At 49.3% G+C, this 27045-nt stretch overlaps 1 protein-coding gene and 1 long non-coding RNA gene across 6 annotated transcripts in view; one reads left to right on the top strand and one right to left on the bottom strand.

Annotated features, from left to right (window-relative positions):
- The window catches only part of FAM110A (family with sequence similarity 110 member A), a 122222-nt gene that overhangs the window by 20857 nt on the left and 74320 nt on the right, over positions 1-27045 (top strand). For 3 of the 5 annotated variants that reach the window (XR_003524492.1, XR_003524490.1, XR_003524493.1), the window contains exons 2-5: positions 8173-8362; positions 9173-9268; positions 25779-25864; positions 26170-26270. The gene's annotated coding sequence lies outside the window, so the exon portion shown is untranslated. Of the gene's footprint in view, positions 1-8172; positions 8363-9172; positions 9269-11940; positions 12081-16661; positions 18158-25778; positions 25865-26169; positions 26271-27045 lie in introns of those variants that run through there. The other 2 variants (XR_003524491.1, XR_003524494.1) reach the window with 2 other exon arrangements.
- LOC113937093 lies at positions 13145-18274 on the bottom strand. Its single transcript, XR_003524495.1, has 3 exons — positions 18153-18274; positions 15228-15360; positions 13145-13263 (listed from the first exon to the last, which is right to left on the bottom strand). It is a non-coding gene; the product is annotated as an uncharacterized LOC113937093 (long non-coding RNA).

The raw sequence follows: 27045 nt of genomic DNA, 5'->3' as shown, positions 1-27045 counted from the left end.
AGACACTCAGTTCTTTCCACTGTCCATTCTAAGGGCAGGGGTCTGGGTTTGTTCCCATTTGTGTCCCAGCTCTTAGCACAATGTGGCTCAGAGAGAAGTCTCAATACAAGAGAGTTCGTGATATGAACCAATACGTGGCTGCCATCAAGCCCCCTCCCTGTGTTGTTGCTAGACCTCCTGTCACTGCCCCTTCTCCTCCATCTCCTGCTTCCAAGAGCGCTGCCCCTCCTCTGCCCCCCAGGAATGACCAGTTGATGACAGCTCAAGAGCCCACTTTGGTTGGTAGCAGTTGCCTGGAGTCTGGTGTTGCAGTAGATTCTGGAACTGAGCTTGGGTTTAGTGGGAGAGACTGCCGAAATTGATTAAGGATGTCTGCCAAGATATAGGAAGGGAAGGGCTAGCATGTGCCTGACACGCGTGTCGTTCTCTGTCGCAGGTGCTCCTAGAAAGAATTCAGGAGGTCTGTCGTGAACTTGGATAGGAAAAGTATTATGTCTTTAATTCCACTAGCCTTTATCTGAAACTTACCATTCCTTCAGTGATGCATGCAGTGGTATTAGCAGGACCAGTGACTTTGTCACTAATAGAAACCATAGGTATTTTTTTATCACATGACAGATGTTCCAGATATCTTGAAATACTATTTATACTCACCATCACTTGCAAATTACAATAGTTATTTGCTAGATCTTGTGTTTTAATGCAATAAAGAAATACATACATAACTGTAACGCAAACTTGTTTTTCATATTTTGATAACTGTTTCGATGTAATTGGTTTCCTTTGTAAGACCATGTGTTTTATTTTATTGATTTAAAGACATTATTCTGAGAAAATATCCATGGGATTTACCAGATAGGAAAGGGTTGCAGGAACTCTGGCCTCTCAGGTTTTGGGAACGTCCTCTCCACCACCTTCCCAAGCTCCCTCCCTTATCCTGGATCTGGGAGGGAAGCCGGAGGATGAGGTGAAGTCCTCCGGATAGGAGAGGTCTACCACACAGCCAGCTTCTGTACCAGCCTCCCTGGGGTGATATAGGAGGTGGCGAATCAGCAGAAGCCTCCAAGTTGAGGTAGAAGAGGTTGTGCAGGCTACTTCTGGGCCAAGGCTGGACCATCTCATGCCAGAGGTGAGAAGCTGGTGTTTTCCAATGTGATTTGAGGGAAGGAGTCTGAGGGAAGGATATTTCAGCCCCAGAGAGGTCCTGGCTCATCCATCCTGATGTGCTCAGAGGCCCTGGACAAAGGATCCTGGGGCGTTGGAGGAGGAGGCCACACCACAGGGCCCAGGGGCCCAACCCCTTCGTCCAGCATGTGCAGCTCACCATTCACCTCATTCATTCACTTACTCCTTTACTCACTCACTCGCTCGCTCGCTCACTCTCTCACTCACTCACGTTTACTTAGTGCCTCACAACTGGCCCAGTCATGTGCCAGGACCTGGGCTGGGCACTAGACAAAACGATGGAGAAGGCTCAGTCGTTCCCTCAAAGACACAAGCAAAAAGACAGTGACAATGTCACGGCTTGATGCTTTCATGGGAGAAGTCCATGAGATCCCTAGCCCAGCCCAGAGGAATCAGGGAAGGCTCTCCCGAGGAGGTGACCTTTCAAGAAAGTAGGAATTAAAGCGGCCCTTGGGTGCTGAGGAAGAGTGCTCGGGAAGCAGGAGGGGAAGCATGTGCAAAGGACCTGGGGGAGAAAGAGGGCACAGGGGACCCACAGAGTATCCACTGCCAGGGGTAGAGGTGGTGAGGCCTGGCTGGTAGGATCACATCCCATAGGAAGCCTGGAAGCCGTGCTTGGACAGTTTCCTGGCTATGGTGAGGAAGGGGTGTGGGCCCTGCTGTCTCATCTGTCAGAGGCACTGAGCTGTGTCTTCAGTGGCCTGGGGAAGTTCAAGGTCACCGTCTGGGCTGGGGGAGATGGAGACCATCTCACCAGGGCTGGCAAAGGCCAACTGGGAGGCTGGGGCCCATGCCTGCCCCTCACGGCAGCAGCCACGAAGTCCTTCTGCTCTGAAGGCCCGAGTGGGTCCTGTTCCTTTATTGATGGGCTGTGTGAGCAATTTGCTCCTTGCTGGCCGGCTGGCTGGGTGTGGGATGCGGGGATTACTCACGCCCCAGTTGTGGTCCGGCCTCTGCAGGCTGTGGGGTAATGAGTGAGGTAATTAAGTGTAAAAGACAGGAGCGAGCAGGGGAGGGCTGAGGGGGGCGAGCAGTCACTGGCTCTTTTCAGGAGCAGAGGAGTGAGATAATGTAGGATAATAGCCCAGCCAGGCCCTGCCCAGGCAGCCCGGCCTGTGCCGAGAGCTGCCCCCCAAACGGCCAAGACAATTCAGCCTTTTCAGGGAAAATGGGGGGGCTCAGGCAGGGCTGGCTCCCGGGGACAGCTGTATGGAAATGACAGCTCCTCTCCTTGGTCCTGTCCTGTGTTGGCTGAGGGTGGGGAGCAGACGCCTTTGGCTGTGGATGAGGCTGAGAAGAAGTAGATAGGTCCAGGGAAGCGTGTGAGGCAAGCCTAGGGGCCCACGCGGGGCTGGATGACTGAGGTATGTATGGGAGAGAGAAGAGACATATTGAGAGCAGTAGGTGAGGTTGTTCGTGGCTCCAGAGTCCGGCTCACGGGGCGGGGTGGGGGGGTGGGGGGACTGTGGCTTGGCCATTGACTAGCTGTGTGACATCAGCTTAGCCGAACTCCCTCTCTGGGCCTCAGAACTCTCATCTGTGAAGTGGGGCTGTCAAAACAGTCCCTTCGTCACAGGGAGGTTTGGAGGCCTGGCACAGTGATGCCTGGCACCGAGCACACAGCAGGTGCTCCACACATTCTAGAGACAGTCAACGGCAGAATCTGAGGGCATCGGTCATTCGTTCATTCACTGAACACATATTTATTGAGTGCCTACTGTATTCAAGTGCTTCCTGGTGCTGGGAAAACAGCAGTGAGTGGAACAGAGTCCCTTTCCTCTTCTAAGAGGGGAGACAGACCTTAGAGCATTGAACATAAACACATAAGATCACATCAATGATCCCACGTCTGAACATTTATTTTCTGGATGTGTTTAGACGCATGTGAAATGAGTACATTCAAGTTTACTTATTGCGGTCTTGCAGTCTTAGAGGCGGCCCCAAGGTCTATTATTGGCGAACCGATTCAGTGAATGGAGTAGGGCAAAAGAATACTATCCAGCCACAAAAAGAATGAGACTGCTTTTTATGTACGAATACAGAAAGATCTCCAAGAAGTATTGGCAAGGCAAACAAGATGAGGACTATTTTGTGAAAAGAGGGGAACTAAGAAGTAGCTCTATATTAGCCTGTGCATATAACACACGGATAGTACTTGTCCCAGTGGAGAGGAGGACAAAGATTGGAATGAGAGCCAGGGCAGGCCGGGAGACTTTTCACTGTATACTTTTCCATAGTTTTTATTTGGTACCAAGTGAACGTATCACTAGTTCAAAACAAATTCATCTTTCCCCCTTCCTCCTTTCATTTCCCAATATTTGTTGGAGGTGAAGGGCTGGGTGTGGGGCCAAGGAGGGGAGGCAGCCAAGTGAGGCCGGGGCTCTGTGGGTCAGGGGACCGAACGAGTAAGTAGTATACTGAGGAAAAGGAGAGGCCAGATTCTCACTGTCGGAGAAGGGAATTAGAAACGTGGAAACAGCAACGGCTACGGTGATTCCTATGTGCTGGAATGGAGTTGGAGGGGTCAGAGTAAACTCACGACTTTGGACACGTATAGATAGATCAGCAGAGATGCATGGGTGTGCTCGCGTGTGTGTGAGGGGCATCCTGCAATCCGTGTACTGCCCAGCTCCGTCCACAAAGAGCCCAGGAGCGCTCACACCCATGTAGCTGTGAGTGCTCCTAGCATCCAGATCTTGCTGTGTTAGTACGGCATCCTCCACTGCCAGGAACCAGGGCTCCTTGGGCAGAAGGATGATTTGAGAGCTGGGGCCTGGAAGGTAGACAGTGAGCCTGAAACATCTCCCTGTGCTAGAAAGTGAGTAGAAGGGCTCAAGTAATGTGGGGAACATGTCAGAAGAGCATGGGAGCGACTGGCTGAGCCGGGGACAATTTGAGCATCAGAATAAGTAATGACATAGCAGATTATAACCCGCTGAATAAAAATAGGGCCCTGTGGATCTACGCGGATATCATCTACATCCATACATACACACACGTGAAGGAAGAGAAAGCTCTTTCTCACCGTAGAATGTCTAATAACAAATGCAGAAGGAAGGATGGAAATATTATGGTAGATTTGATTCTGGCAGAATCATTACTGGGTGCTAAGATGAAAACTACTCCATGAAAATTTGTTGGGGACCGAGTATTTACATAGTCTTCAAATATCTCCCCACAAGATAACATATTTGTTACAAAGAGAAAGAGAGTAATTTTCTGGTGAGAAACAGGGCAGAGAGTACCTTAGTCAGGGGATCAAAGTGGCACAGCCTGTGACTAGCATATGCCCCCAGGTGAGACGCACAGAGAGGAGCCCCTGTCACTTCTGCCATGTTCCGGCCAAAGATGCGAAGCCTAAATCTGATCAGGAGGAGCCATTGGATAAACTCCAACTGAGGAAGCTTCTATGAAATAACTGGCCTGTAATCTGGGTGAGTGTCAAGATAATGAAAGGGAAGGGGAAACTGAGGGACTGTTGTGGATGAAAGGAGATGAAAGAGATAAGACGACTAAATACGGTGAGTATTTCTGAATGAATCCTTAGCTTACTGTGAAAGATGTTATTACTGGGACAATTGACAGTATTTGACTGGGATCTGAAGATTCTATGGTGGTAATGCATCAGTGTCAGTGTCCTGATTTTGACGATTTTGCTGTGCTTATGCAGGAGGATGTCTTTGTTTGTAGGAATTACAGACTAAAGTATTTGGGGGCAGTGGGGGAATCAACTTACTCTTGGGTTCAGAAAAAGAGTTCAGAGGGTTCAGAAAAAAATCTCTCTATACAAAGACAGAATGATAAAGCAAACATGTTTAAATGTCAATATTTGGGGGGTGCCTGGGTGGCTCAGTTGGTTAAGTGTCTGACTCTTGATTTCGGCTCAGGTCATGATCTCAGGGTCGTGGGATCAAGCCCCGCGTTGGGTTCTGAGCTGGGTGTAGAGCCTGCTTAAGATCCTCAATCTCCCTTCCCAGCAACCCCTCTCTCTCCCTCTCTTAAAAAAAATAAAGGTCAACATTTGGGGGTTCTGGGTGACGGAGATGCAGGAATTCTTTGTGCGATGTTTGCAACTGTTCTATAAGTTTTAAATTATTTCAAAGTAAAAAGTTAAAAAAACTTATTCAGAGGACACGGAGGCTCTAAAATGTCAGGTAGTGATAAGTGACATACAGAAAAATAATGCAGGAGGGTGAATAGCAAATGAGGGGGTGGTGCTCATCTGGATGGTGTGATCAGCTGGCCTCTCTGGGAGGGGATGTTTGAACAGAGACCTGGGTGAAGGGCAGGAGTGAGCCCTGTGGAGATCTGTGGGGAGAGCCTTCCAGACTGAGGGACCCATCAGACAAAAGCCAGAGTGGAGCCAGCCTGGTGTGTGTGTATTAATTTCTATTATCATGTGACAAATTACCATAAACTTAGTGGCTTAAAACAGTACCCATTTAGCTCACAGTTCTGTAAGTCACAGGTCAGCTTACCTGTGCCGTATATCATGACCTGATCACGTGAGTAAATGCCATCACGTCCACAGTCCAGGGCATTCTGCTGGACCGAGACACCTGCAGGGGCTGGGGAGGAGAGCTGGAAATCTTTGGGGGACATCTTGGAATTCTGCCGACCACAGTGGGGGGTTCGAAGAACAAGGAATCAGTGTGGTGGAAGAAGAGTGAGCAAGGAGGTGAGGGGTAGGACAGAGCAGAGTATCTTAGGTGGAGAGACACATATACACCGTGTGACCCGTTGGGAAACTGAGGTCCAGAAAGTGACCTTGTGCATTTTGGCTCCTGACTGAGGGGAGGGTCATGCCAATTCCCCTTGGACTCATTCTAACTGAAGAGCAACCTCAGTGTAGAACCCAATACATGATTTAAGTCAAAGGAATGCGTACCTACGGGTCGCCCTTGGGGAACCGGTGGGCTGCTGGGTGTTGGGTGATGAATGGATCTACTCCACGCATTTGGCCCAACAGGAACAATGCAAGAAGCCACAGGCTCTTCAAGCGTCCATGGAAAAGTCTGAAACTGAAAAAAGCTGCCTGGAAAAATTTCTTAAAAAGAAAAAAAAACTTCACTAAGTTGACAGCAATCCTGTTTAATGGTCTGGGAGTAGCATTATGTCGCCTGATGATCAGCAACTAATTCAACTCTCATCATAGTTACATATGTGTTGTATTTCCCGTGACTGCTTCTTGTTTCCATTTTTTACTCTATTTATCTTCCGTAGGATCACGTGCAACGCACAAAATAAAAATGTACAAAAGGGGATGCAGTGAAGCCTCTCCCCATCCCTGACCCCAGCCACCCCTTCTCCTCCCCCAAGGCCAAGTTCCTGTTCTCAGAAGCATTTTATGCACATACAAGTGATCAAGCGCAGACACACCTTACTTCCCCCTTTTCACAACTGCAGCTGCTCCGCATGCTTTTCTCCCCTTGGCCACGTATCTTGGATGCTTCCGATTGGCTCGTATGGAGCTGCCCGTTCTTTGTCCTGCAGTAGAGGAGTCTATTATTTGGATGACTGTCACCTTGCCACCTCTTTTCCTAACACCCTGCGCGCTCTTGGCCTCTCCCTGGTCCCCAGGACAGTCACTACAGCTCTAGCTCATCCCACTGCTTCCACTCAGATGATGAGCATGGGATCTGCCTTGTCCAGTGACTGGCCAACAGGGCTGGGTCACACCACCCGGCGGCGTGGGAGAGTTAAAGCCCCAGCCCTAGGGCAAGCATTGTCCAATGTCGTCCACAGAAAGTCAGAAGACAGGGCGGAAGGAAGAAGAATTTATCAGGCGCCTGAGGACAGGGGGCTGAGGGAAGGGCTCAGTCCTGCCAATTTGAGCCTTGTTGCCCACACCCCCTGTGCACACATACAAGTTTCTCTAGAACGTCACCAGGAATGGGATTACTGAGCTGTAGAGTAAGCGCAAAATAATGCCAAGTTGTTCTTCAAAGTGGTTGTACAAATTGACCCCCTGTCACCAGTGCCAAAGAATCCTTGTTCCGCATAAGTGATCAAATTTGGATTTGTCCTGCTTTGTAAGTTTTGCCAATCTAGTGGACACAAAACCAACTCTTAGTTTGGATTTCGCTGGTTACTAAGACGTTGAACATCTTTGTGTATGTTCATTGGCTGTTCGTGTTTTCTATTCTTTATGTCTGTTCAAATTTTTAGCCCATTTTTCTTTTTGATTGTCTCTGTCTTACTGATTTGTAGGAGTTCTTTGTATATTTTGGATACTAATCTTTGTCAGTCAGACTGTTACAAACTTTCCCAGCTTGTGGCTTATCGTTTCACTTTTTTATTGTGAATTTTGAACAGAGTATTAATTCTAATGCAGATGAATGTATTAATATTTGCCTTTATGGTTTGGACTTTTTGTTTCTTGTTTAAGAAATCCTCTCCAGCCCAAATCCATCCCAATCTTTCTACAATGCATATGTATATATATTTAAAAAGGGACGTATTGTACATCCTATTTTGCTGTTATTTTTCTACTTAATAATCTAGCACGAACATTTTTACAGCATCGTCGGTAAATGGTTGCATAGTTTCCCATCACGTGGACAATCCTATCTTTTTCTGAATCCCCTATTGAGGAACATTCACTTTGTTCGCAACTTTTCGTTCTTATCAGCAATACTGCCGAGAACATCCTGCAGCTGTTGTGGTCCACATTCGTGATGATTTCTTTTAGATAAAGTCCTAGGACAGAAACTGCCCATCCAGTGAAAGGATATATTTTACCAAATTTGCCAGAGGTCTCACTTTTGATTCCTTTCCCGAAAACAATATGCCACTGTGTTAAACTGCCCATCCCAAGACTGTGGAATCGGCGACGTAGGTGGATGGATGGCACTGGGTAGGGGGTCCTGGAGACTGCATTTTGAGCAGGAGTAGTTAGTGGGCATGTTGATTGCAATGGCATGCTTGTAGATGGTCACCCTGGCAATACAGACTTTACTCACTCTCTTCCTTCCCACACCTCCACAGGTAAGACACCCTTATTAGGTGGTGTTGAGAGAAAAGAGCCAAGAAATGCCCCCGTGAGGCCAGCGTGGGTGATGATTCTCTGCTAATTAATTGTATTTGGAAGGGTGTAAGTTGCTGCCTCAAGGAGACCGTTGTGTGTTGAGGGCTGGAAATGCTGTCTTCTACAGCTCCTGACACCTGGGCTGGGCAGGTAAGGTTCTCAGGAAACGTTTGTCCAGTGAACAAAGGAATAATAATAAAAGAAAAGTTCCCCGGAGAACCCTCATCTTGTGAACTTGAAAACTTTAGATCAGGACTCGCATCTTGCTGGGGGTATCAGACTTTACTACTTAAGCATTTATTTTTATTTTAATCTTTAAGATAAAATTAAAGATTATTTATTTATTTATTTGGCAGAGAGAGACACAGTGAGAGAGGGAACACAAGCAGGGGGAGTGGGAGAAGGAAGAGCAGGCTTCCCGCGGAGGAGGGAGCCTGATGCGGGGCTCGATCCCAGGACCCTGGGATCATGACCTGAGCTGAAGGCAGACGCTTAACGACTGAGCCACCCAGGCGCCCCTTAAGCATTTATTTTAGCGATTATCAATTATATATCCTCTTTTTATAAAAATCGATGCTAATTTTTATTAGTGGCAGCACTATATAGTTTCCCATGAGCATGAATTGGCTTTATTTTTTTTTTTAAATGAGGCAATTTAAAGAAAAAAATGTTAAGAAATTGTAGGAAATACAGACAGAATGCTGGTGGGGGCTGGGAAGGTTGAAACTTTGAGAAACTCTGCCTTCATGGAAACCCCTCCTTCGAAGAAGCCTAAGACATGGGTGGATGGGGTCGGGGAGATCGGGGCCTTGCGATTCCAGGCGGAGGGTGCTGGGGGGCTCTGGAGGATTTGGCCATCACATTCAGAGGCTGGGTAATCTGGAGAGGCCCGCAGAGTTTTTCATAGTATTGAAATCATATTCAGGATTAAAAAGTGTGTTTCCCTCTTGATGTCACTAGACACTCATAGCAACTTTGTGACGTTCCTGGCAATGCAACATCACTTTACACAGGGAGACTGAGCAAGAGAAACAGCCACTTGCCTGTGGTCATGGGGTGAGTACATGGGCAAGCATGACTTGGCCCCAGGGCGGGGTTTGGGATTTATGGGAGGCTGTGTCAGGACTTGGGAATTCTGGGACCAGGACGCCCACAGCCCTTTCATGACAACGATAACAATAGCCATTAACATTTATTGAGCACTTACTGTGTGCTGACTCTCTGCTAAGCACCCTTGGCTGTCTTGATGAACGCCTTATGCTAACCCTGTGTCGGGATCCGGCATGATCCCCCCAGAAAGTGTCGAGGAAGGAGTTATTGATTCACGGTGCCTGCTCTTGTAGAAACTTGAATTCTAATAAGGGAGAGGGGAGACAGTGTAACCATGGAAGGCATAAGTGAATGAGACAATTTTACAGAACGATAAAGGCCATGAAGAAAACCAACAGGCAGTATGATATGGTCTCTGGAGGTAGGGAAGGGAGACCCATATGCCCCATATGAGACCATCAGCAGCCGAGGCTTCTCTGAGGAGGTGACATTAGAGCTGGAGCCAGAATGTACTAGATTTGAACCCTGGGCCTTTTGGGAGCCCTGCTCATGAGCCCAAGCCTACCCCAACTTCTGTCTCATGTGGATCATAGAATCTTCTGCCAGAGATGCCTTGCTCCCTTGTTAAGCATTCTTGAAGTTAGTGGCTTATGGGTTGGAATGTCTGGGACCTAGGAATGGAAGGATGAGAGAATATTGGAGCCAGAAGAGGTCTTACCCAAGAGGCTGCCCTGTCCATTTCCAGGGGCTCAACCTAAGTGGATTGGTGCAACACGTGGGAGGTCTCCCTAGGTGATTCCCCAAGCCAGAGGGGAAACCAAGTCCCAAAGAGGAGATGGGTCCAGTTAAGATCTGTGGCGTGTAGTCATGCAGGCTGTGCTGGGCTCCAGGGTGCCCCGCTGGGGACTAAGAGGCTGCCAGGAACCCTGTGGAGGGGCTGTGCCTTTCACCAGGAAGAAGGGCTGCCTGTTTCTAACTCACACAAAGCAATGCTATGGGCTAGTGGTGCCCCTGAGCCCGGTGGAGGATGGTGGGAGAAATTAGCCCCCGTGTCCCTAGTGCTTTCTCCAGCCTGCTTCCTGAGAGGGCAGGAGGGTGGAACACGGTCATGATTTGAGGACGGCGGTGGTCCTCCTTGATTGCAGCAAGGTGTTGTGTGTGTGTTTGTCGGGGGGCTTTGCATGCTCATCACAGGCCTTATGGGGCAGCAGAGGGGAAGGGCTGGGGCTCCCTGGGGTGTTTGTGGAGCCGACAGGCTGCGGAGTGGGCAGGGTAGGGGGCGGGGGTGGCCCAGAAGGGCCTTATCTCCTCTGGGCCAGTGTCAGCTCCTGTTCCCAGCCTGCAGCCCCGCTGGAGCTGCCAGCCTGAGACTGGGGACTGCAGTGAATTTGCATTTATATTGGAGACTTCTGTTTCCAGGGCCTGGAGGGAGGTGGGTGGCCACCCTGGTCAGCTGAGCGAGATGCAAGAGGGGAGGGGCCTACAGCCCTGTCCTGCCACGGGCACGGGAAGTGGCCGGTGGGTTGGGCCTGCCTGGCCGAGGAACAGTGGCACAGAAGGTTCTCTGGGCACAAGGCCGGCCCTGACAGCCTGCCGGTCCACCCTCCTAGCTGCTTGCCAACATCAGCTGGGAGTTGGCTCTGCCCCACGGGCCTGGGAGAAAGGTCAGAGGCCCATGCCAGCAAGGGACCAGGCAGGGCGGAAGCACTCCTGTGACCCAGGGCAAGTGGGGGGCGTCCGTCTTACCCTCTTCTCAACCCATGAGGCTGCTTCAGCCAAGAAAACCAGGGCTCGGAGGGGCTTGCAGTTAGTCCGAGGTGAACGGGCTTGTAATCCAGTGCCCCCGGAAGCCCTGTCCTGGTAATACTCAGGACACTCAGATGCTCTGGGAGACAACCCCCCTGACTTTGGGGCCGGGAGGAGTTGACATCCCTCATCTGATTTTGGGAGAGACAAAGGAGGTCATCCCAGACCCCTGGCACTGTTAGGACTGGTTTTGTGATGGCTTCGGAGTCATGTTTCATCTTATGGTGAAGTCCGTGGTCACGACTAGGTCGAGCCCAGGTTTCCCCTGCCTTTGGGGGAGCTTCTCCCTGGGAGTTCTCATAATGGGGAAGGAATGGAGGCAAGGAGAGAAGGAAGGAAAAAGGAAAGAGGGAAGAAGGGAGAGAAATATGAAAGAAAGGAATGGCAGAAGCGATAGAAGGAAAGAAGGAAAAAATGGGAGTGGGGGGTGGATGGAATTAAGGAGAGAAGGGAGGGGTCAGGAGTCGTCAAGATGAGAAGAGAAGTCAAGGCCAGAGGGTGCCAGGGAGAGCCGTCTGGAGCCCCTGCAGGTGTGCTGGTTGCCATTACAGACCCGTCACTGTTGGGAGTCCCCTCTGTGACCTCTCCTGGCTGTAGCATTGAGTGGTGTTCCTCTCCCCGCCCTCCTGCTCTTCCCCTGCAGCTGAGGCCTCCTGACCTCCAGTAGCCGCCTGAGCTCTGCTCCAGGTGGGGGGCCAGTGACGGCCTGGTGGGGGCTCCAGGGAGCAGAGCTCAGGGCCCCGTGGGGTCCTGGGGCTCAGCTCCAGTGACTGGGGCTTTATCTCTATCCCTTCGTGCTTTGCTGCCTCTGGAGGGGGGCTCTGCCTTGCTCCTTGGGTTCTCTTCACTCCCTCCCTCTTCCATCCATCCAGACGGAGGTCTTGGCCCCATTCCCCCAGCCTGCGACTGTGGGCTTACAGCTGACAAACCTCCTGGTCCTGGCTCTCTGTCCAGCAGTACAGGCCCTCCCTGTCTGTCACCAAACAGTCAGGACGGCCTGTTCCACCTGGCAGCCTGGCTATTGCCCAGCTTCGTCTCAGGAAGGGAGGACCAGCTCTGACAACATGCTGCCTGAGTTCAAATCCTGCCGGTGCCTCTTCCTAGCTGTGTGGCCTTGGGCAGGACCCTTTGCCTCTCTGAGCCTCTGACTCCTCATTAATAAATGGGCGTAATGATAGGACCTACCCCTTGGATTGCTTTGTGAATTACATAAGATCATGCATGGAAAGTGCTTGGCTCAGTGCCTGGCGTCCAGTAAGAACCCAAGACATGTTAGCTCTTATTATCCAAGCTCTATCTTTCCGTGCTGGTTCTGGCCTCATGGGGCTGTTAATGCCTTCTGCATTAACCCCTTTATGCCTAGTGTCAGCTGATACGACTGTTTGAACACAAAGAGCACCAGACCCTGATGTTATTGTAACATTTACTGGGTGCTTATGGTGAGCCAGGCATTGTGTCAGCTGTTTAAAATTACAGTTCCCAATTCCTTGATACTCCTCTCGTCAAGAAGTAGGGTCTGTGTTCTTTCTGTGACTGTTTCCAGGAACAAAATGTGGCAGAAGTGACTTCTGTATGACTTCTGAGGACAGGCTGGAGGTGGCCATGTCCCTTCTGCTTTGGTCTCAGGGGACACTCCCTCTTGGAACCCAGCCACCACGCTGTGAGGAAGCCTGGGACCCAAGGAGAGGCCACACATAGGTGTTCTGGCCAATAGCTTCAGCTGAACTAGTCTCGATTGCCAGACATGTCAGGAAAGACATCTCTAGATGATTCTGGGAAGACACCTCTAGATGATTCTGGCCCCCAACCCTTGACTCTCTCCAGCTGAGTCCCAGATACTGTACAACAGAAGGAAACCATCTCCACTGTGCTCTGTCTGAATTCCTGACCCCTAAGAATCTGTGAGCATGAGAACTTGACTACAACACTGTGTTTGGGGTGGTTTGTTACACAGCAGTGAATTGCCTGGAACCACCACACTGACTCACTGAAGCTCCACAACAATAGGAAGTCACTGTTCTAATCATCTCCCTTTCAGAGATAAGGGAAGTAAACCCTAAAATGCTTCAGCAAGTTACCTGAAGTCACAGAACTCAGAAGAGGCAGAGCGGGGATTTGTGTTTCACTGAAGAATCAGGCCACATCCTACAAAACCCGGTGGGCCAGAGAGGTGACTGGACATCATCTTGAAGGTCCTGGGGGGCCACAGGAAGGCACCAAAGCAGAATTTGTGGGATCAGGAGAGGACACTAAGAAGGTCTCTTGGGTGTCATGTGGAGGGTGGGTAACAAGGGGCTGGAGGTGGCCCATGAGAACAGACAATGCCATCCTGCCGTTGTCCTCTCTGCCCTGCCCCTCGAAGCTGCGAGGATAGCAGCAGGATCCCTGGTCTCAGGCCCCCCGGGAGCTCTTCACCTGGCAGAGCCGAGTCTACCCGGGGATGCCAGCCAGTGGGGCTGAGCTGGGCTGTGCCCTCAGTTGGGCTGAGCTAGGTAGCCTGGGCCAGGAGCTTCAGGGCTAGTGTGGGCAGGAAGCAGAAGGCCAGCAGAGTCCTCTGCCCCATACACCTCAAGGTAGGCCACAGAGCTCCAAGATCATCTGTGCTAACTGGATCTGTTTGTTTTGGAGTTGGCCGTGCGTGGCAGAGAGCCCAAAAGAAGAGTGACTTAAAGGAGACAAACAGTGGTTTCTCTTTCTTAGGAACAGCCTGGAGGTACGCAGCCCTAGGCTGACAAGATGGCTCCTCAATCCCCAGGGACCCAAGCTGCTTCTATCTTGTGTTCCACCATTTTCAACACCTTGGTCCAAAATGGCTGCTCATTCTCCAGCTATCCTGTCCACATTCTAGCCAAAGGGAAGGAGGAAGAGGCAAAGAATGTTCCCCCTCTCCACAAAGACCTCTCCCAGAAATTGCATATGGTGGTCTTCTTACCTCCTCTTGGCTGGAATGGAGACACATGGCCACACCTAATGGCGAGAGGCTAGGAACTGTGGTCTCTAGTCTGGGGGTCCATGTGCCCAGCTATATCTAGGGGTTCTAATAACTGAGGGAAAGGGAGGTAGCGAGCATGGGAAACTACCAGCCATAGTGGCAACCTGGCAGCCAGAGGGATTGTTTTGAAACTCAGATCAGATCATTTTACTTTGCTGTGTAAAATCATTCTATAGCTCCCCCTGCTTCCATGACAAAGTTTACATCTCCATTAAGCTCCCGGGGCTGGCCCCCTGATCTCACCCTGGCCCACCTCTCCAGCCTCATCCTCCCGGATCCGCCCCCCGACACTGAACTCAAACCATGCCCACCCCCACCCTCACCCTGGGTCTCCCTTGTGCCCCGATTATTTGGGAAATCCAAATAACGGACAGGATTAGCTACAGAGGCAGTTAGTAGGGTTGTGGTTCTAAAACCCCTACTATGTGCCAGGTCCACACATATATTTTCTCATTTTAATCCTCACAACAGCCCTGGAGGAGGCCAGCACTATTGGGGGCCCCGTTTATAGATAAGGAAGCAGAGAACGTGCTGGGCGGAGCCACGTAGCGACCACTCTGCCGTGAGGCCTGGCTGATGAGAAGTGACTTGCTCGGGCATATGGCACTTTACAGTTGGCACAACGCTTTTCCTTCCACTGTCCCATGTCGTCCTCACAGTTACTGTGCCCCTTTTGCCAATGAGGAAATGGAGGCTCAGAGAAGGACGGTGACTTCCCCAAGGTCACAAAGCCACCTGGTAGCCATGTCTCGATCAATATCCGGGTTTGCCTGTCCCTTGACTCCTGGTATCTGCCCCATCTGCCTCCCCTGGGGAGTGAGGGAGGTGGGCCGCACCTAACCTTCCCTAGTCCTGGTGATGGCGGCAGGGATTCCAGAGTCCAGTTTTCAGATGGGGCAATCAAAGTCCCTGGAGGGAAGGGACTTGCCCAGAGTCCTACACCCCATCGGTGGCTTGCTGCGAAGGGACCGAGGTCTCTTGCCTCCCAGTGCAGAGACCTTGCACACTTGGCTCATTCATGCAACAGATATTATTGAACACCTACTGTGTACCAGGTACTGTGCTAGCTCCTGGGATCACAGCCACAGAGAAAACAGACCTAGATCCCTGTCTCCCCTGGAGCTGACATTCCGGGGCGGGGTGGGGGAGGGGGAGACCGGCACTCACCAAATAAATCAGCGGCAGCTACTGTTTTCCCTCTTTTTTCATTCCTTCCACAAATATTTATTGAGAACTATATTTCTGGAAGACAGACACCGTCCTGACTTTCCTGCAGTGAGTCTAGCGGTGGAGACAGGCACTACACGAGGAGGCACATAAATAAACAAGATAAATTCAGATTGTAATAACGGCCGAGAAGAAAACAAGGTTAAGTGCCAGGGAGGGAGGGGGCAGGGAAAGTAGTGGTAGTTTACTTTAGATGGGGTAATCCGGTGAGGGCCTTTCTGAGGAAGTGGCTCTGGAGCTGAGACCTGAAGGGTGTGAAGGGGCCAAGCAGGGTGTTCCAGGGAGAGGGAACAACACACACAAAGGTGCAGAGGCAGGGCAGAGCTTGGGGTGAGGGAGGAGCTGAGAGAAGGCCAGGGTGGTTGGAGCAGGGTGGGAGGGGGCAGATCAGAGGGAGAGGTTGGTGGGAGGGAAGGGGCTTGAGAAAGGCCAGGGTGCCATCGAGGGGCACTCAATGGAGAGAGGGATGACTGGCCCCCTGCGGGGCACCGCTCAGGGAGGCCAGTCATCTCTGCATCTGGGGGTTTCCCAACCGGACCCCCAAGGGGTGGGGGCTGAGCACCTGCTGGCCTGGCACGGCTGCCCCTGCAGAGATACAGCCCCCCAGCCCCCTGCCGTGGAGTCCCCCTCGGCAGGGTGTCCACCTGCACAGCCCGGCAGGGCATTGTGTGCTGGCTCTGACGGGCACACCTGGTGCTCTCACTAGCCTGCTGGCTGCCTTGATTTAGGGCCTTGTCCTGGTTGGTTCTGGAGCCTATTCCCTGAAGTCTACCAGCTGGTACTAGGCTGGCTGAGGAGGAGGAAGCAGGCTTTGGGGGTGGCCAGGGAAGAAACCACCTCTCATCCTGGCAAGTCCATTGGACCAAGAGAGAAGTGTCCTGAGCATCTTTGAAATCCTGGACCTCTCTTCTCTGGCCATCCTTCCCCTGGCAAAGAACCTGGGGCTCAGGCAGGAAGCAAGGTTCAAGTGCCAGTTTAGTTGCTATGCTTAGAAATGCTCTCTCCCTCTCTGAGCCTCAATGTCATCTGTATAATGGAAGAATTGACCTGGCTAAACTCATCATGTAAATTCTAGAGCCAGACTGTCTGACTCTTTGAACTGTTTAAACTTAGCTAAGTTACTCAGCCTTTTGGTGCCTCATTTTATCCCCCTATAAAATGAGGATATAATAATAGTAGGTATTTCCAGAGTTGTGTCAAGATAGAGTTATGTGTAGCTGTTGCTTGGAACAGGGCCTGCCACATGCTAAGTGCTATATATTTTAACTCCGATTGTTACTGCTATTCAAGTCTTTAGAGAATGTTGTACTAGAAAGACTTGCTGGAGATAACTAAGTCCGTTTGTTTGTAAACTTTGGTCTTTGTTTTTAACAGAGAAGCTCTGCATTGCTGAAGAGAAATTTTACTCAGAGCCCCAGCTGTTCGGAAGTGATGGAAGGGGGGGCGCCCGCCCCACCTGCTCCCCCGTCTCTGTGTCTGCAGCCCCCAAGGGGGCTACTGGAGCATAATTTGAAAACCCTTGCTCGGTTTGTCTCCTTCAGCTCACAGTCAGGGAAACTGAGACTTAGAGAGAGGCAGGGACTAGCCCAGGCCCCACAGGGAGTGAGTCGCCCAGCCTAGCTTAGAGCCCAGATTTCCTGGTCTTCTCAATGCAAGACAAGGGGCAGGGGCTAGGAGAAAAGCGAGGACCAGAAGCTGTTTAGGGGACTGGGTGCATTGTGGCGTCAAGTCATTAGCATGCAAATGACATGCAAATCGATGCAAAACAGCATGTTTTATGCTAATTTGCAGAGTCGAGAGCTTCGACATTTTTGGTAACAGGGCAGCAGTCCTGGTCCCTGGGCATTGCCGAACACGCGTCCCTTTTTTCTTTCTTTCTTTCATTATTATGATGGGGGCCCATAAATCTTGGTTTGGTTGTAACCCTGCCTCTTCTTTCCTGTGAGCCTGGCTCCTGTCCCCCTCAAGGGCTCCCTCCCTAATCCCCTGATCCTGCCTGGGCCCAGAGTCAGGCCTGGGCAGTGGGTCAGAGAACCAGGACTCAGGAGCCACCAGTCATTGCCAGGCAGTATGGTGAACCCATCCTGGAAGTCGCTTCTTGAGGAGTCTGAAGGGGCTGGGGGCTGGGGTGGCTGCTCCTCTGTGCCACCTGGTCTGTGGACATTTGGGACACAACCTCCAGGACCCCCAAACTGTCCCTAAACCCAGGTTTGGTGCTTCCCCTGAGCTCTCACGGCCACTGTGTCTTCTGTGCCACTGTCCATTTAGGGCTGGCCTGCCTCACGGGATGAGCAGCCCAGGGCAGGCAGCTCTGTTCCTTTACTTCTCAGGATGCCCAGTACCAGGGCCACAGGTTTGGGCTGTGTTTGGAATTTGAATACTGGATCAGTACGTGGAGATCTGGCAGTGTACCTGGTGGTAAGCGTGCAGTCTCTGAAACTCATGCAGCTTGAATGCAAATCCTGACACCACTACTTTTGGAGAAAATGGTAGTACTCGTAGCTGACATTAATTGAGCACCTACCATGTTCCAGGTGCTTTGCTTTGTGCTTGCTGTTTATGCTCTCACTGATAATAGTATCCTACGAGGTGGGATACCATCGCTTCCATTTTATGGAGTAGAGGTTAAATGACTTGTCCAAGGTCGCATGCCCAGGGGAGTGACTTCCTCACCAGCCAGCACTCAGCAAAGCTGCTGTTACAGGGTACCAGGCCTCTACCTGTGCTATCAGCCAACCTTTTGACAATGTTAAACTTTACCCAAGCCCTGCTGTGCTCCTAGAAAACAGTGATGATTAAGAAATCCCTCCAACCTTTTGTTTTCTGAAATCCCACTACTCTTCTGTGTCCAGAGAAATGGCTTACCACAAGCAACCACCTTCCTCATCTGACTTAGATCTAAGACTCTCGTCCATCTTTCTCATGACTCTCCTAAGACTTGGATGACTCCCTCATTTGCCTGTGACCTTTCTTCTTTTGCCTGAACCTGCTGTTAAAGCCAGAGACTCTCCTCTTCCCATTCTTTGTCTCGTGGTTGATTAGCTGAGATTAGAACTGTTTGTGCCATCTGAAAGGAGAAACAAACATTTCCTGTTCAGCTGACCAAGGAGCCTTCCCCCATTGCAAGACAATCCCAGCTCTAAATTCCCCACCTGTAACCCGTATGCTCCTCCCTGTAAGTCTAAGGCAAACGCCCCCTGCTTGGACATCTGGATCCTGGGATCTCCGGTGCCCTCCCTACTGCAATAGCTTGAGTAAAATCATCCCCCACATTGTCCGGTGTATTTTGTCTATGACGCTTTCCACAGTGACATTTCCCACTTACGGCTCCGGCCCTGTAAGTGTCCTGTGTGTGACCTTGGAGCACTTCCTTAGCATCTCTGTGCCCCGGGCCCCTCCTCTACAAAACGGGATGCTGAGCTCCCTAGCCCTACCTCCTCAGGTTGTGAAACCAAAGATCACACCAGGAAGCGCTTGGCGCGGTGCCCGGCACAGAGCGCGCGCTCCAGAAATGTCAACCATTGTGCGTGCAGGCGAGGGGACTGGACGGGGCCTGCGGGGAACACACGGCAGGCGGAAGTGGGGGGGTCGAAATCACGTCTGGAGACCTCCGGTTCCCTCCCGTGCTGGGGGGGTGCCCGGTTCCCCCCGCCCCCCGCTCCGATCGCAAGTGGGGCGGGGGCCACACTCCTCACTCCTCCCCTCCTCGCCGCCCGCCTTTGATTGTGGCGAGCAGCGAGTCGCGGAGCAAATTAACTTTTTGCACACTTCATTATGCGCCGCCCCGCGGCCCCAGGGGCCGCGGCCCCGCCCCCGCCCCGCGCCGACAACTTGATTGGGCAATTAATCTTCGCACCCCCCGCCCCCCCGCGCGGCCCCGGGCCTTTGTGCGCCTGCACGCCGGCCGCGGGCGCCCGCCCGGCCGCCCGGTCTGCTCGCGCTGATAAGGCGCCCCGCGCCGCCGGCCCCCGCCTTTGTCAGGGCGCCGGGAGGCCCGGCCGCCGCGCTGCCGTCTCGCACCCCGTCAGCGCGCCCCCGCCCCTTCGGCTCGGTCCATCTGTTTGAGCTGCACAATCCTCCAGCGGCCGGGGGGCTGGGGGAGGGGTCTCGCTCCTGGGCAGGGAGCCAGCACCCCCACTCCACCCGGCCGCCCCATGTGTGAGGAGTGACGCCCTCGAGCCCCCGGCACACACACGCGCGCGCGCGCGCACGCACACACACGCACACGCTCGCGGGGCCGCCCAATTAAGCAGCGCGGTAGTAATTAAGGGGGGCCGCGAAGCACAGTAGCAGTCTGAGGAATGGGGAGGAGGCTTCCCAGCAGTGTCCAAAAAAGAGGGGATCCTGCTACCCATCCTGTACCCCAGGTGTGTAGCGCCTGGTTCTTGGCTTGGGGGTCTGCAGGCTTCAATGGCTAGAGCGGTGGTGGAGGCGGGGTGGGAGGGAGAGTCCCTGGGAATTTGCCTGATAGATCGTGCCTCTTTGTGCATTTTCCTGGGGTTTTGCCAGCAGTTGACCCAGCCTCAAAAAGGCATTCTGATTCCGGTAATGTTGAGAACCCGGGTCCTCAATGGAGGGTAAATCCGAGGCTATTGTAGAGGCCCATGGCAAGGGGTTCAGAAAAAATGCTCCCCACTCACTACCTGAGATTGTGTGTCAGGGAAGGACTCTGTGTCCAGGGATGGTGGAAGGGATGGGTGGGGACCAGGGTTGGTGCAGCGCTGGGCACACAGCAAGTGCTCACAGGTGTTGGTTCTTGGTATTTTCTGTGGTTTTCCCTGGATGGGCCCAGGGCCGCAGTTAAAAACGGATGGGTGAAAGATGGTGCTGGAAAGAGGTCCTTGAGTTTCATCACTCTCCTGGGCAGCAGGATAGAGTGGTGCCTGGGCATGGGCTCAAAATCTGTGGTCCCCGCAGAGCTTGGGGCTGGGGGGGAGGGGGAAGCATCAGCACCAGCATGCCAGGGTGTGGGCAGAGGATTCAGTCTTCACTAGTGCTCACAGAGGCTGTGACCCGGTGTTGGAAGAATCCCTGTGCATGGGGGCTGAAGAAGCAGCTTCATTTGTGCAGTCCACCAGCAACACGGTTGGAAGACTTGCTGTGGGCAGAGTCCACGGCTGCCCCACAGGGTGAGGACAGCGTGAACAAAACAAACTGTTGGCGGCCCTCATCGACACACCATTTGGTTTGGGAGATGGATGAGAAGTAAGGCAAACACATAAGACCTGAGGTTCAGTGGGTGATAAGAGCTGTAGATAAAAACAAAGCAGAACAACTGAGGATTGTGCGGACTCCACTTGCTGGATCCCTCCCACCCCGACCCCAGCAGAATGCCCCATTGCCAGGGCAGTGAAGTCTATACTCCTGGGCCTGGAGATGTATACCCTCTGCCCCATATCTCCCACTCCCAGGGACCCAGCTTCCCTAGCCGGTCTGGGGATTGTGGGGCAGGGTTCCCTGGGATGATGGGCAGTCCTCAGTAGGCTGCAGACTCTCCCCCTTATTCCCGTGGAGCTGGAAGTGGCAATCCCCTCTGATAATGACAGCCTCCAGTCTTGCGTGACTGAAAGGCCTCACGGGCCCACTGTCCAGAAGGGGCCCCGTAAGCAGGAGCTGAATTAAAATGGAGAAATAAGAAATATAGCCTCGCTCCCCACCCCACCCCCCACACTCCCCTCATTCCCACAGCCCCTGAGGCCATGGGTGGCTAGCTTCTCAGTCCCTTTGCTGAGCTGAGTTAGTTAGCTGGGTATACACCTCTGTATGGATATTATTAGGGGACGCTCAGAACCAGCAGAGGAATAATAATAATAATAATAATAATAAAAATGCTGTTTGACTCTGAACAGCCCCCTCTCCAAACCACATTCCCACCCCCCCCCCAACCAGGTTTAGACCCCTCGTCAACCCGCGTCCCTGATTCTGATGTTCTGGCTCTAAACATCCCCAAATTCTAACATTGTAGGCTTTTGATTTTCTAGACTATTGACATTCTATGCATCTTACTCAAACATTCTGGGATTCTGCCCCTATGTTCTAGGAATTCTGGGCCTCCAATATTGATTTTGTTGGGTTCTAACCAATGAAATCACGATAAAGACTACATGCAAAGTCACGGGGCGCCTGGGTGGCTCAGTCCGACTCTTTGTTTCCACTCAGGTCATGATCTCTGGGTTGTGAGATCGAGCTCTATGTTGTGCTCCGCGCTCAGCGCAGAGTCTGCTTGGGATTCTTTCCCTCTCCCTACCCCTCTGCACCCATCCGAGCTCGCACTCCCTCTAAAATAAATAAGATCCTTAAAAAAATGAGACTACATGCAAAGTCACATAATACTAGTCATAATAACAGCAATTAACGGTCTTTCAATCATGTTTTTATTCAACAGATTTTTCTTTTGAGAATTTTCTAAAACATCCAGTGTCAGACACTGTTCTAGGCATTATACAAATAAATTAATTAAAATAAATATTTTGTCAGAAGGTAATGTATGCAGGAGAGATGGGTAGGGAGTGAGGGGTTGCAATTAAAATTGATGGTCAAGGTAGGACACACGAAGAAGGTGACATTTGATTTTCTATTTGTTCTTTCAATTATTTGGATTTGAAATCTCAGTCTGTAATTGAGGATTTCTTTCTGCTTGCAAGTCTATCAGTTTTTGCTTCATGTATTTTGAATCTCTGCCATCAGGGTCATAAACATTTAAAATGTTATGTGCTTTTGATTAATTGACCTCTTATTCATTATAAAATGACCTTATATCTATCCCTGGTAAGATTTTTTGCTCTGAAATAACCTTTGTTTGATATTAAACAGCCACCCAATGTTCTTTCTTTTTTTTTAAAGTATATATTCTGATACCTTTAGGAGTTGGATCATCACAAGTTCACAACGATTTAACACTGGCTTTCTCTAGACTAGGTATTCAAAGTCAGCTTTCTTTTTTCTGAGTGTGTTTGTGGGTTTTTTCACCCAAACTTTCTCCCTTCCCTTCCTGTTAGGAGCTGATTTGTGTCTCCCCAAAATTCATATGTTGAAGGCCTAACCCCCATTACCTCAGAATGTGACTATGTTTTGTTGACAGGACCCTTATTGTAGTAAATAAATTAAAATGAGGCCTTTAGGATGGGCCCTAATCCAATCTGACTGGTGTCCTTACAAGAGGAAATTTGGGGGGGCACTGGGTCGTTCAGTCAGTTAAGCATCTGACTCTTGATTTTGGCTCAGGTCATGATCTCAAGGCTGGTGAGATCTAGCCTGCGTTGCACTCCGTGCTGGGCATGGAGCCTGCTTCTGATTCTCTCTCTGCCTCTCCCTCTGCCCCTCCCCTCCACTCACATGCGTGCGCGAGAGCACTCTCTCTCAAATAAATAAATAAATAAATAAATAAATAAATAAATAAATAAAAGTTAAAAAAAAGAAGAAGAGGAAATTTGGATAAACAATAGACACAAGGGATGTGTGCTCACAGAGGAAAGACCACATTAGGACACAATCAGAAGGCAGCCATCTGCAAGCCAAAAAGAGAGACCCCAGAAGAAATAAAGCTATTGATATTTTGATCTTGGACTTCCAGTCTCCATAAATGTGAGGAAATAAGTTTTTGTTGTTTAAGCCACTTTGTGTTCTTTTGATTAGTGCTAGCATGGTATATTTTTTCCATCCTTGTACTTTTAACGTGTGTCTTTATATTTAAGGTGTTTTTTTTGTTTTGTTTTTTGTAGGTGGCACATATTTGGGTCTTTTTAAAAAATCCAATTGGGCACTCTACTTTTTAATTGGAGGTGTTTAGACCATTTGCATTTAATGTGATTATTGATATGGTTAGATTTAAGTCTATTTGTTTGCTCCCTATTTGTTTTCTCTTTGTCCTATCTGCTCTTCATTTCCTTTTTCTTATTTTTCTGCCTATTTTTGATTAATTGTGCATTTTTTGTTATTCTCTTTTCCCTCCTTTGTTGATTTATTAGCTGTAATTCTTCATTTTGTTATTTCAGTGTTTACATTAGGATTTATAGTATATACCTCTAACTGCCCTCAGTCTATCGTCAAGTGATATTATACTACTTCATGTGTAGTATAAGGACCTTATAATAGTACACTTCCCTTTCTTTCTTCCTGATTTTGATTTTATTGTCCTATATTTTAGTTATGTAGATGTTACAACTCCAAAAAATATTATTGTTGTTGTTGAAACAGTAAATTATCTTCTAAGGACATTAAATAATAAGAAAAATCTTATATATTTACTCATGTAATTAACATTTGTGGTGCTCTTTTTTCATTTGTGTAGATCCGCATTTCCATCTGGTATCATTTTCTTCTGTCTAAAGCATTTCATTTATCACTTCTTGTAGTGCAGATCTGTTGGTGAAGAATTCTTTCAACTCTGTACGTCTGAAAACATTTTTATTTCACCTTCATTTTTGAAGGATATTTTAACTGCGTATAGAATTTTATGTTGACGCATTTTTTTCTTTCATTGAATTAAAAGATTTGCTCCACCATTTTCTCCCCTATCCTGTGTCCAACAAGAAATATGCCGTTACACTTGGGGGACTCAGTTGTTAAGCGTCTGCCTTCGGCTCAGGTCATGATCCTAGGGTCCTGAGATCAAGCCCCACATCTGGTTCCCTGCTTGGTGGGAAGCCTGCCTCTCTGTCTCCCACTCCCCCTGCTTGTGTTCCTTCTCTTGCTGTGTCTCTCTCTGTCAAATAAATAAAATCTTAAAAAAAAAATAAAAGAAATCTGCCATTATCCTGATCTTTGTTTCCCTGTATTTAACAAGCCTTTCTTCTCTCTTTTTAAAACATCTTCCTCTTTGTCACTGGTTTTGAGCAATTTGATCATGATGGATAATTTTCTTTCTGTCTCTTTTTAAAAATTAAAAAAAAATTTTTTTTAAAGATTTTATTTATTTATTTGAGAGGGAGAGAGAGAGAGTGTGTGAGTAAGAGCGCAAGAGCAGGGGGAGGGGGCACCTGGGTGGCTCAGTCAGTTAAGTGGCTGCCTTTGGCTCAGGTCCTGGGATCGAGCCCCTCATTGGGCTCCCTGCTCAGCAGGGAGCCTGCTTCTTCCTCTCCCTCTACTGCTCCCCCTACTTGTGCTCTCTCGTTCTCACTCTGTCAAACAAACAAAAAAAAATCTAAAAAAAAAAAAAAGGCAGGGGGAGGGAGAAGCGGACTCCCTGCTGAGCAAGGAGCCCAACTCGGGGCTCAATCCCAGGACACTTGGATCATGACCTGAGGTGAAGGTAGACACTTAACCGACTGAGCCACGCAGGCGCCCTGATTTCTGTCTCTTGTGCTTGTGATTTGTTGAAACTCTTGGATCTGTAGGTTTATATCTTCTATCAGATTTGGAACCTCTCAGCCATTCTCTTTCAAATATTTCCTTTGGGTATTTCAGTTACACATTAGGCTGCTTGAAGTTGTTCCACAGCTCCTGATGCTCTTCTTTATTTTTTATGATTATTAATTTTATCCCTCTCTGTGTTCCATTTTGGATAGTTTCTATTTGCTATGTATTCAAATTCATTCATCTTTTCTTCTACTGTGTTTAGTCAGGCATTATTCCCAGCATATTTTTCATTTCAGACATTGTAGTTTTCATTTCTAGAAATTCCATTTGGATCTTTCAGTGTTTTCTATGTGTCTTTTTAAGTTTTTAAACATACAGAATACAGTTTTAATAATTCTTTTAATGTTCTCATCCACTACTTCTGTGTCAGTTTCCAATGAGTCATTATTGTCCTCATTATCGATCATGTTTTCTCGTTTCTTTGCATGCCTGGTAATTTTTGTTTGGATGCCAAACACTGTGAATTTTACCTTTGTTGGATGCCATATATTTTTTATATTTCTATATTTTCTTGAATTTTGCTCTGAGATTCAGTTGGGTTACCTGGAAATAGTCTGATGCTTTCAAGTCTTGCTTTTGTGATTTGTTGGGTGGGTTCAGAGCAGTGCTCTGTTGAGGACTAATTCCTTACCAAGACTGAGAAAAGACCTTCCTGAACACTGTGACCAGTGCCCCATGGGTTATGATTTTTTTCTATTTGGCTCTGTTTTTGGTCCTGTGTGACTGTTGGATACTGTTCTCTAGTCTTCTCCCATGTTTTTTTTCCCAACCAGAGTAGTTTTCCCAACCAGTGCTCAGCCTAATACTCCAGGAGGACTTTCTGCAGATTTCTGGGATCATCAGCTTTCTCCTCTCTGATACTCTGTCCTGCAAACTCAGTTCCCCTTCGTCTTCCTGGACTCTCAGCTGAATTTCCTTAACTCAGGGAATCTTCTGGGTTTCACCTAGGTTTCCCCTTCCCTGCAGTAGGATCTAGAAACTCCTCCCAGGCAGTATACTTGGGGCCCTTATAGGGTTTATCTTGTTTGCTTCCGGTCTGTCAGAGATCGCTTTATTGCCTGATGCCCAGTGTCTTGAAAACTATCATTGCATATTATTTTGCCTGGTTTGTTTGTGCTTGTTTGTTTGTTTCAGGTGGGAGAGTAAATCCAGTCCCCAGTACTCCATCTCGGGTGGGAGCAGATGTCAGAAGGGGACATTTGAACACAGACTTGAAGGAGGTGATGGAGTGAACCATGACAATATGGGGGCTGGGAGAGGAAGAGGATCCTGGGCAGTAGGAACAGCAAGTACAACAGCTCTGTGCTTACGTGCCTGAGAGTGTTTGAGGAACAGAAGGAAGCGAGTATAGATGGAGCAGGGGATGCTGGGGGGAGGGGGGTGCGTGGTGAGAGGGGGAGGAGGTGCCAGCTTTTGTAGGGTCTTACAGGCTGTGGTAGGAACTTTGGCTTTTATACCAAACAAAATGGGAGCTATGGGAAGGTTTTGAGAAGAGAAGAAACATCTTTTGACTTACATTTTACAGGATCTCTGAATTGACTGAAGTAACTGAATTAATGGAGAGATGCAGGAGTGAAAGCTTGAGACAGCTGGGAACTGATGCACTAAACCAGGCAACAGATGATGGTGACTGGGATATACCATTAAGGGGGTTAGTAACTAGGAGGGGGCTTGAGGGAGGCTTCTGGGGTGCTCCCATGCCTCTTTATCTTGATCTCTGTGGAGGTTACATCACATGCTCACTGTGTGAAGGTTCATTGATCTGAATGTACATGTCCAGTTGTGGTCTCATCTACATGAACATGACATCTCAATTTAAAAAATAAAATAGATGTGGGGAGCCTGAATGGCTCAGTCGGTTAAGCGACTGACTCTTGGTTTTGGCTCAGGTCATGATCTCAGGGTCGTGAGTTTGAGCCCCCACTGGGCTCTATGCTGGGTATGGAGCCCACATAAAAAAAAATAATAAAAAAATCAATAAAACAGAAGGATAAGGGTGGCATGACCAGGCTGTTATCAGTGGAGGTGGAAAGAAGTGAGTAGATTCTGAAACTCTTTTATAGGTAGATCCAATAAGATTTGAGGATAAATCTAATGTTAGATGGGAGAGAAAGGAAAGGGTCCAGGATAATGCCATGGGAGGGTTTGAGAATCTTTTTTTTCCACCAATGTAGTTTGTGTGATGGATTTTGGAGCTATGGGTGGTCACCTTTGCCTCCACGAGGTTAGAGTCTCCCTGAGAGTGAAACTAACAATGAAGAAATCAAAGTCAAGGGGTGCCTGGGTGGCTCAGTCAGTTGAACATCTGATTTTTTTTTAAATTTTATTTTATTATGTTATGTTAATCACCATACATTACATCATTAGTTTTTGATGTAGTGTTCCATGATTCATAGTTTGT

The sequence above is a fragment of the Zalophus californianus genome, chromosome 8 (genome assembly GCF_009762305.2).
Source record: "Zalophus californianus isolate mZalCal1 chromosome 8, mZalCal1.pri.v2, whole genome shotgun sequence".
NCBI lineage: Eukaryota > Metazoa > Chordata > Mammalia > Carnivora > Otariidae > Zalophus > Zalophus californianus.
The sequence above is the reverse complement of the archived record's forward strand: the minus strand, read 5'-3'. Positions and strand labels throughout refer to the sequence as shown.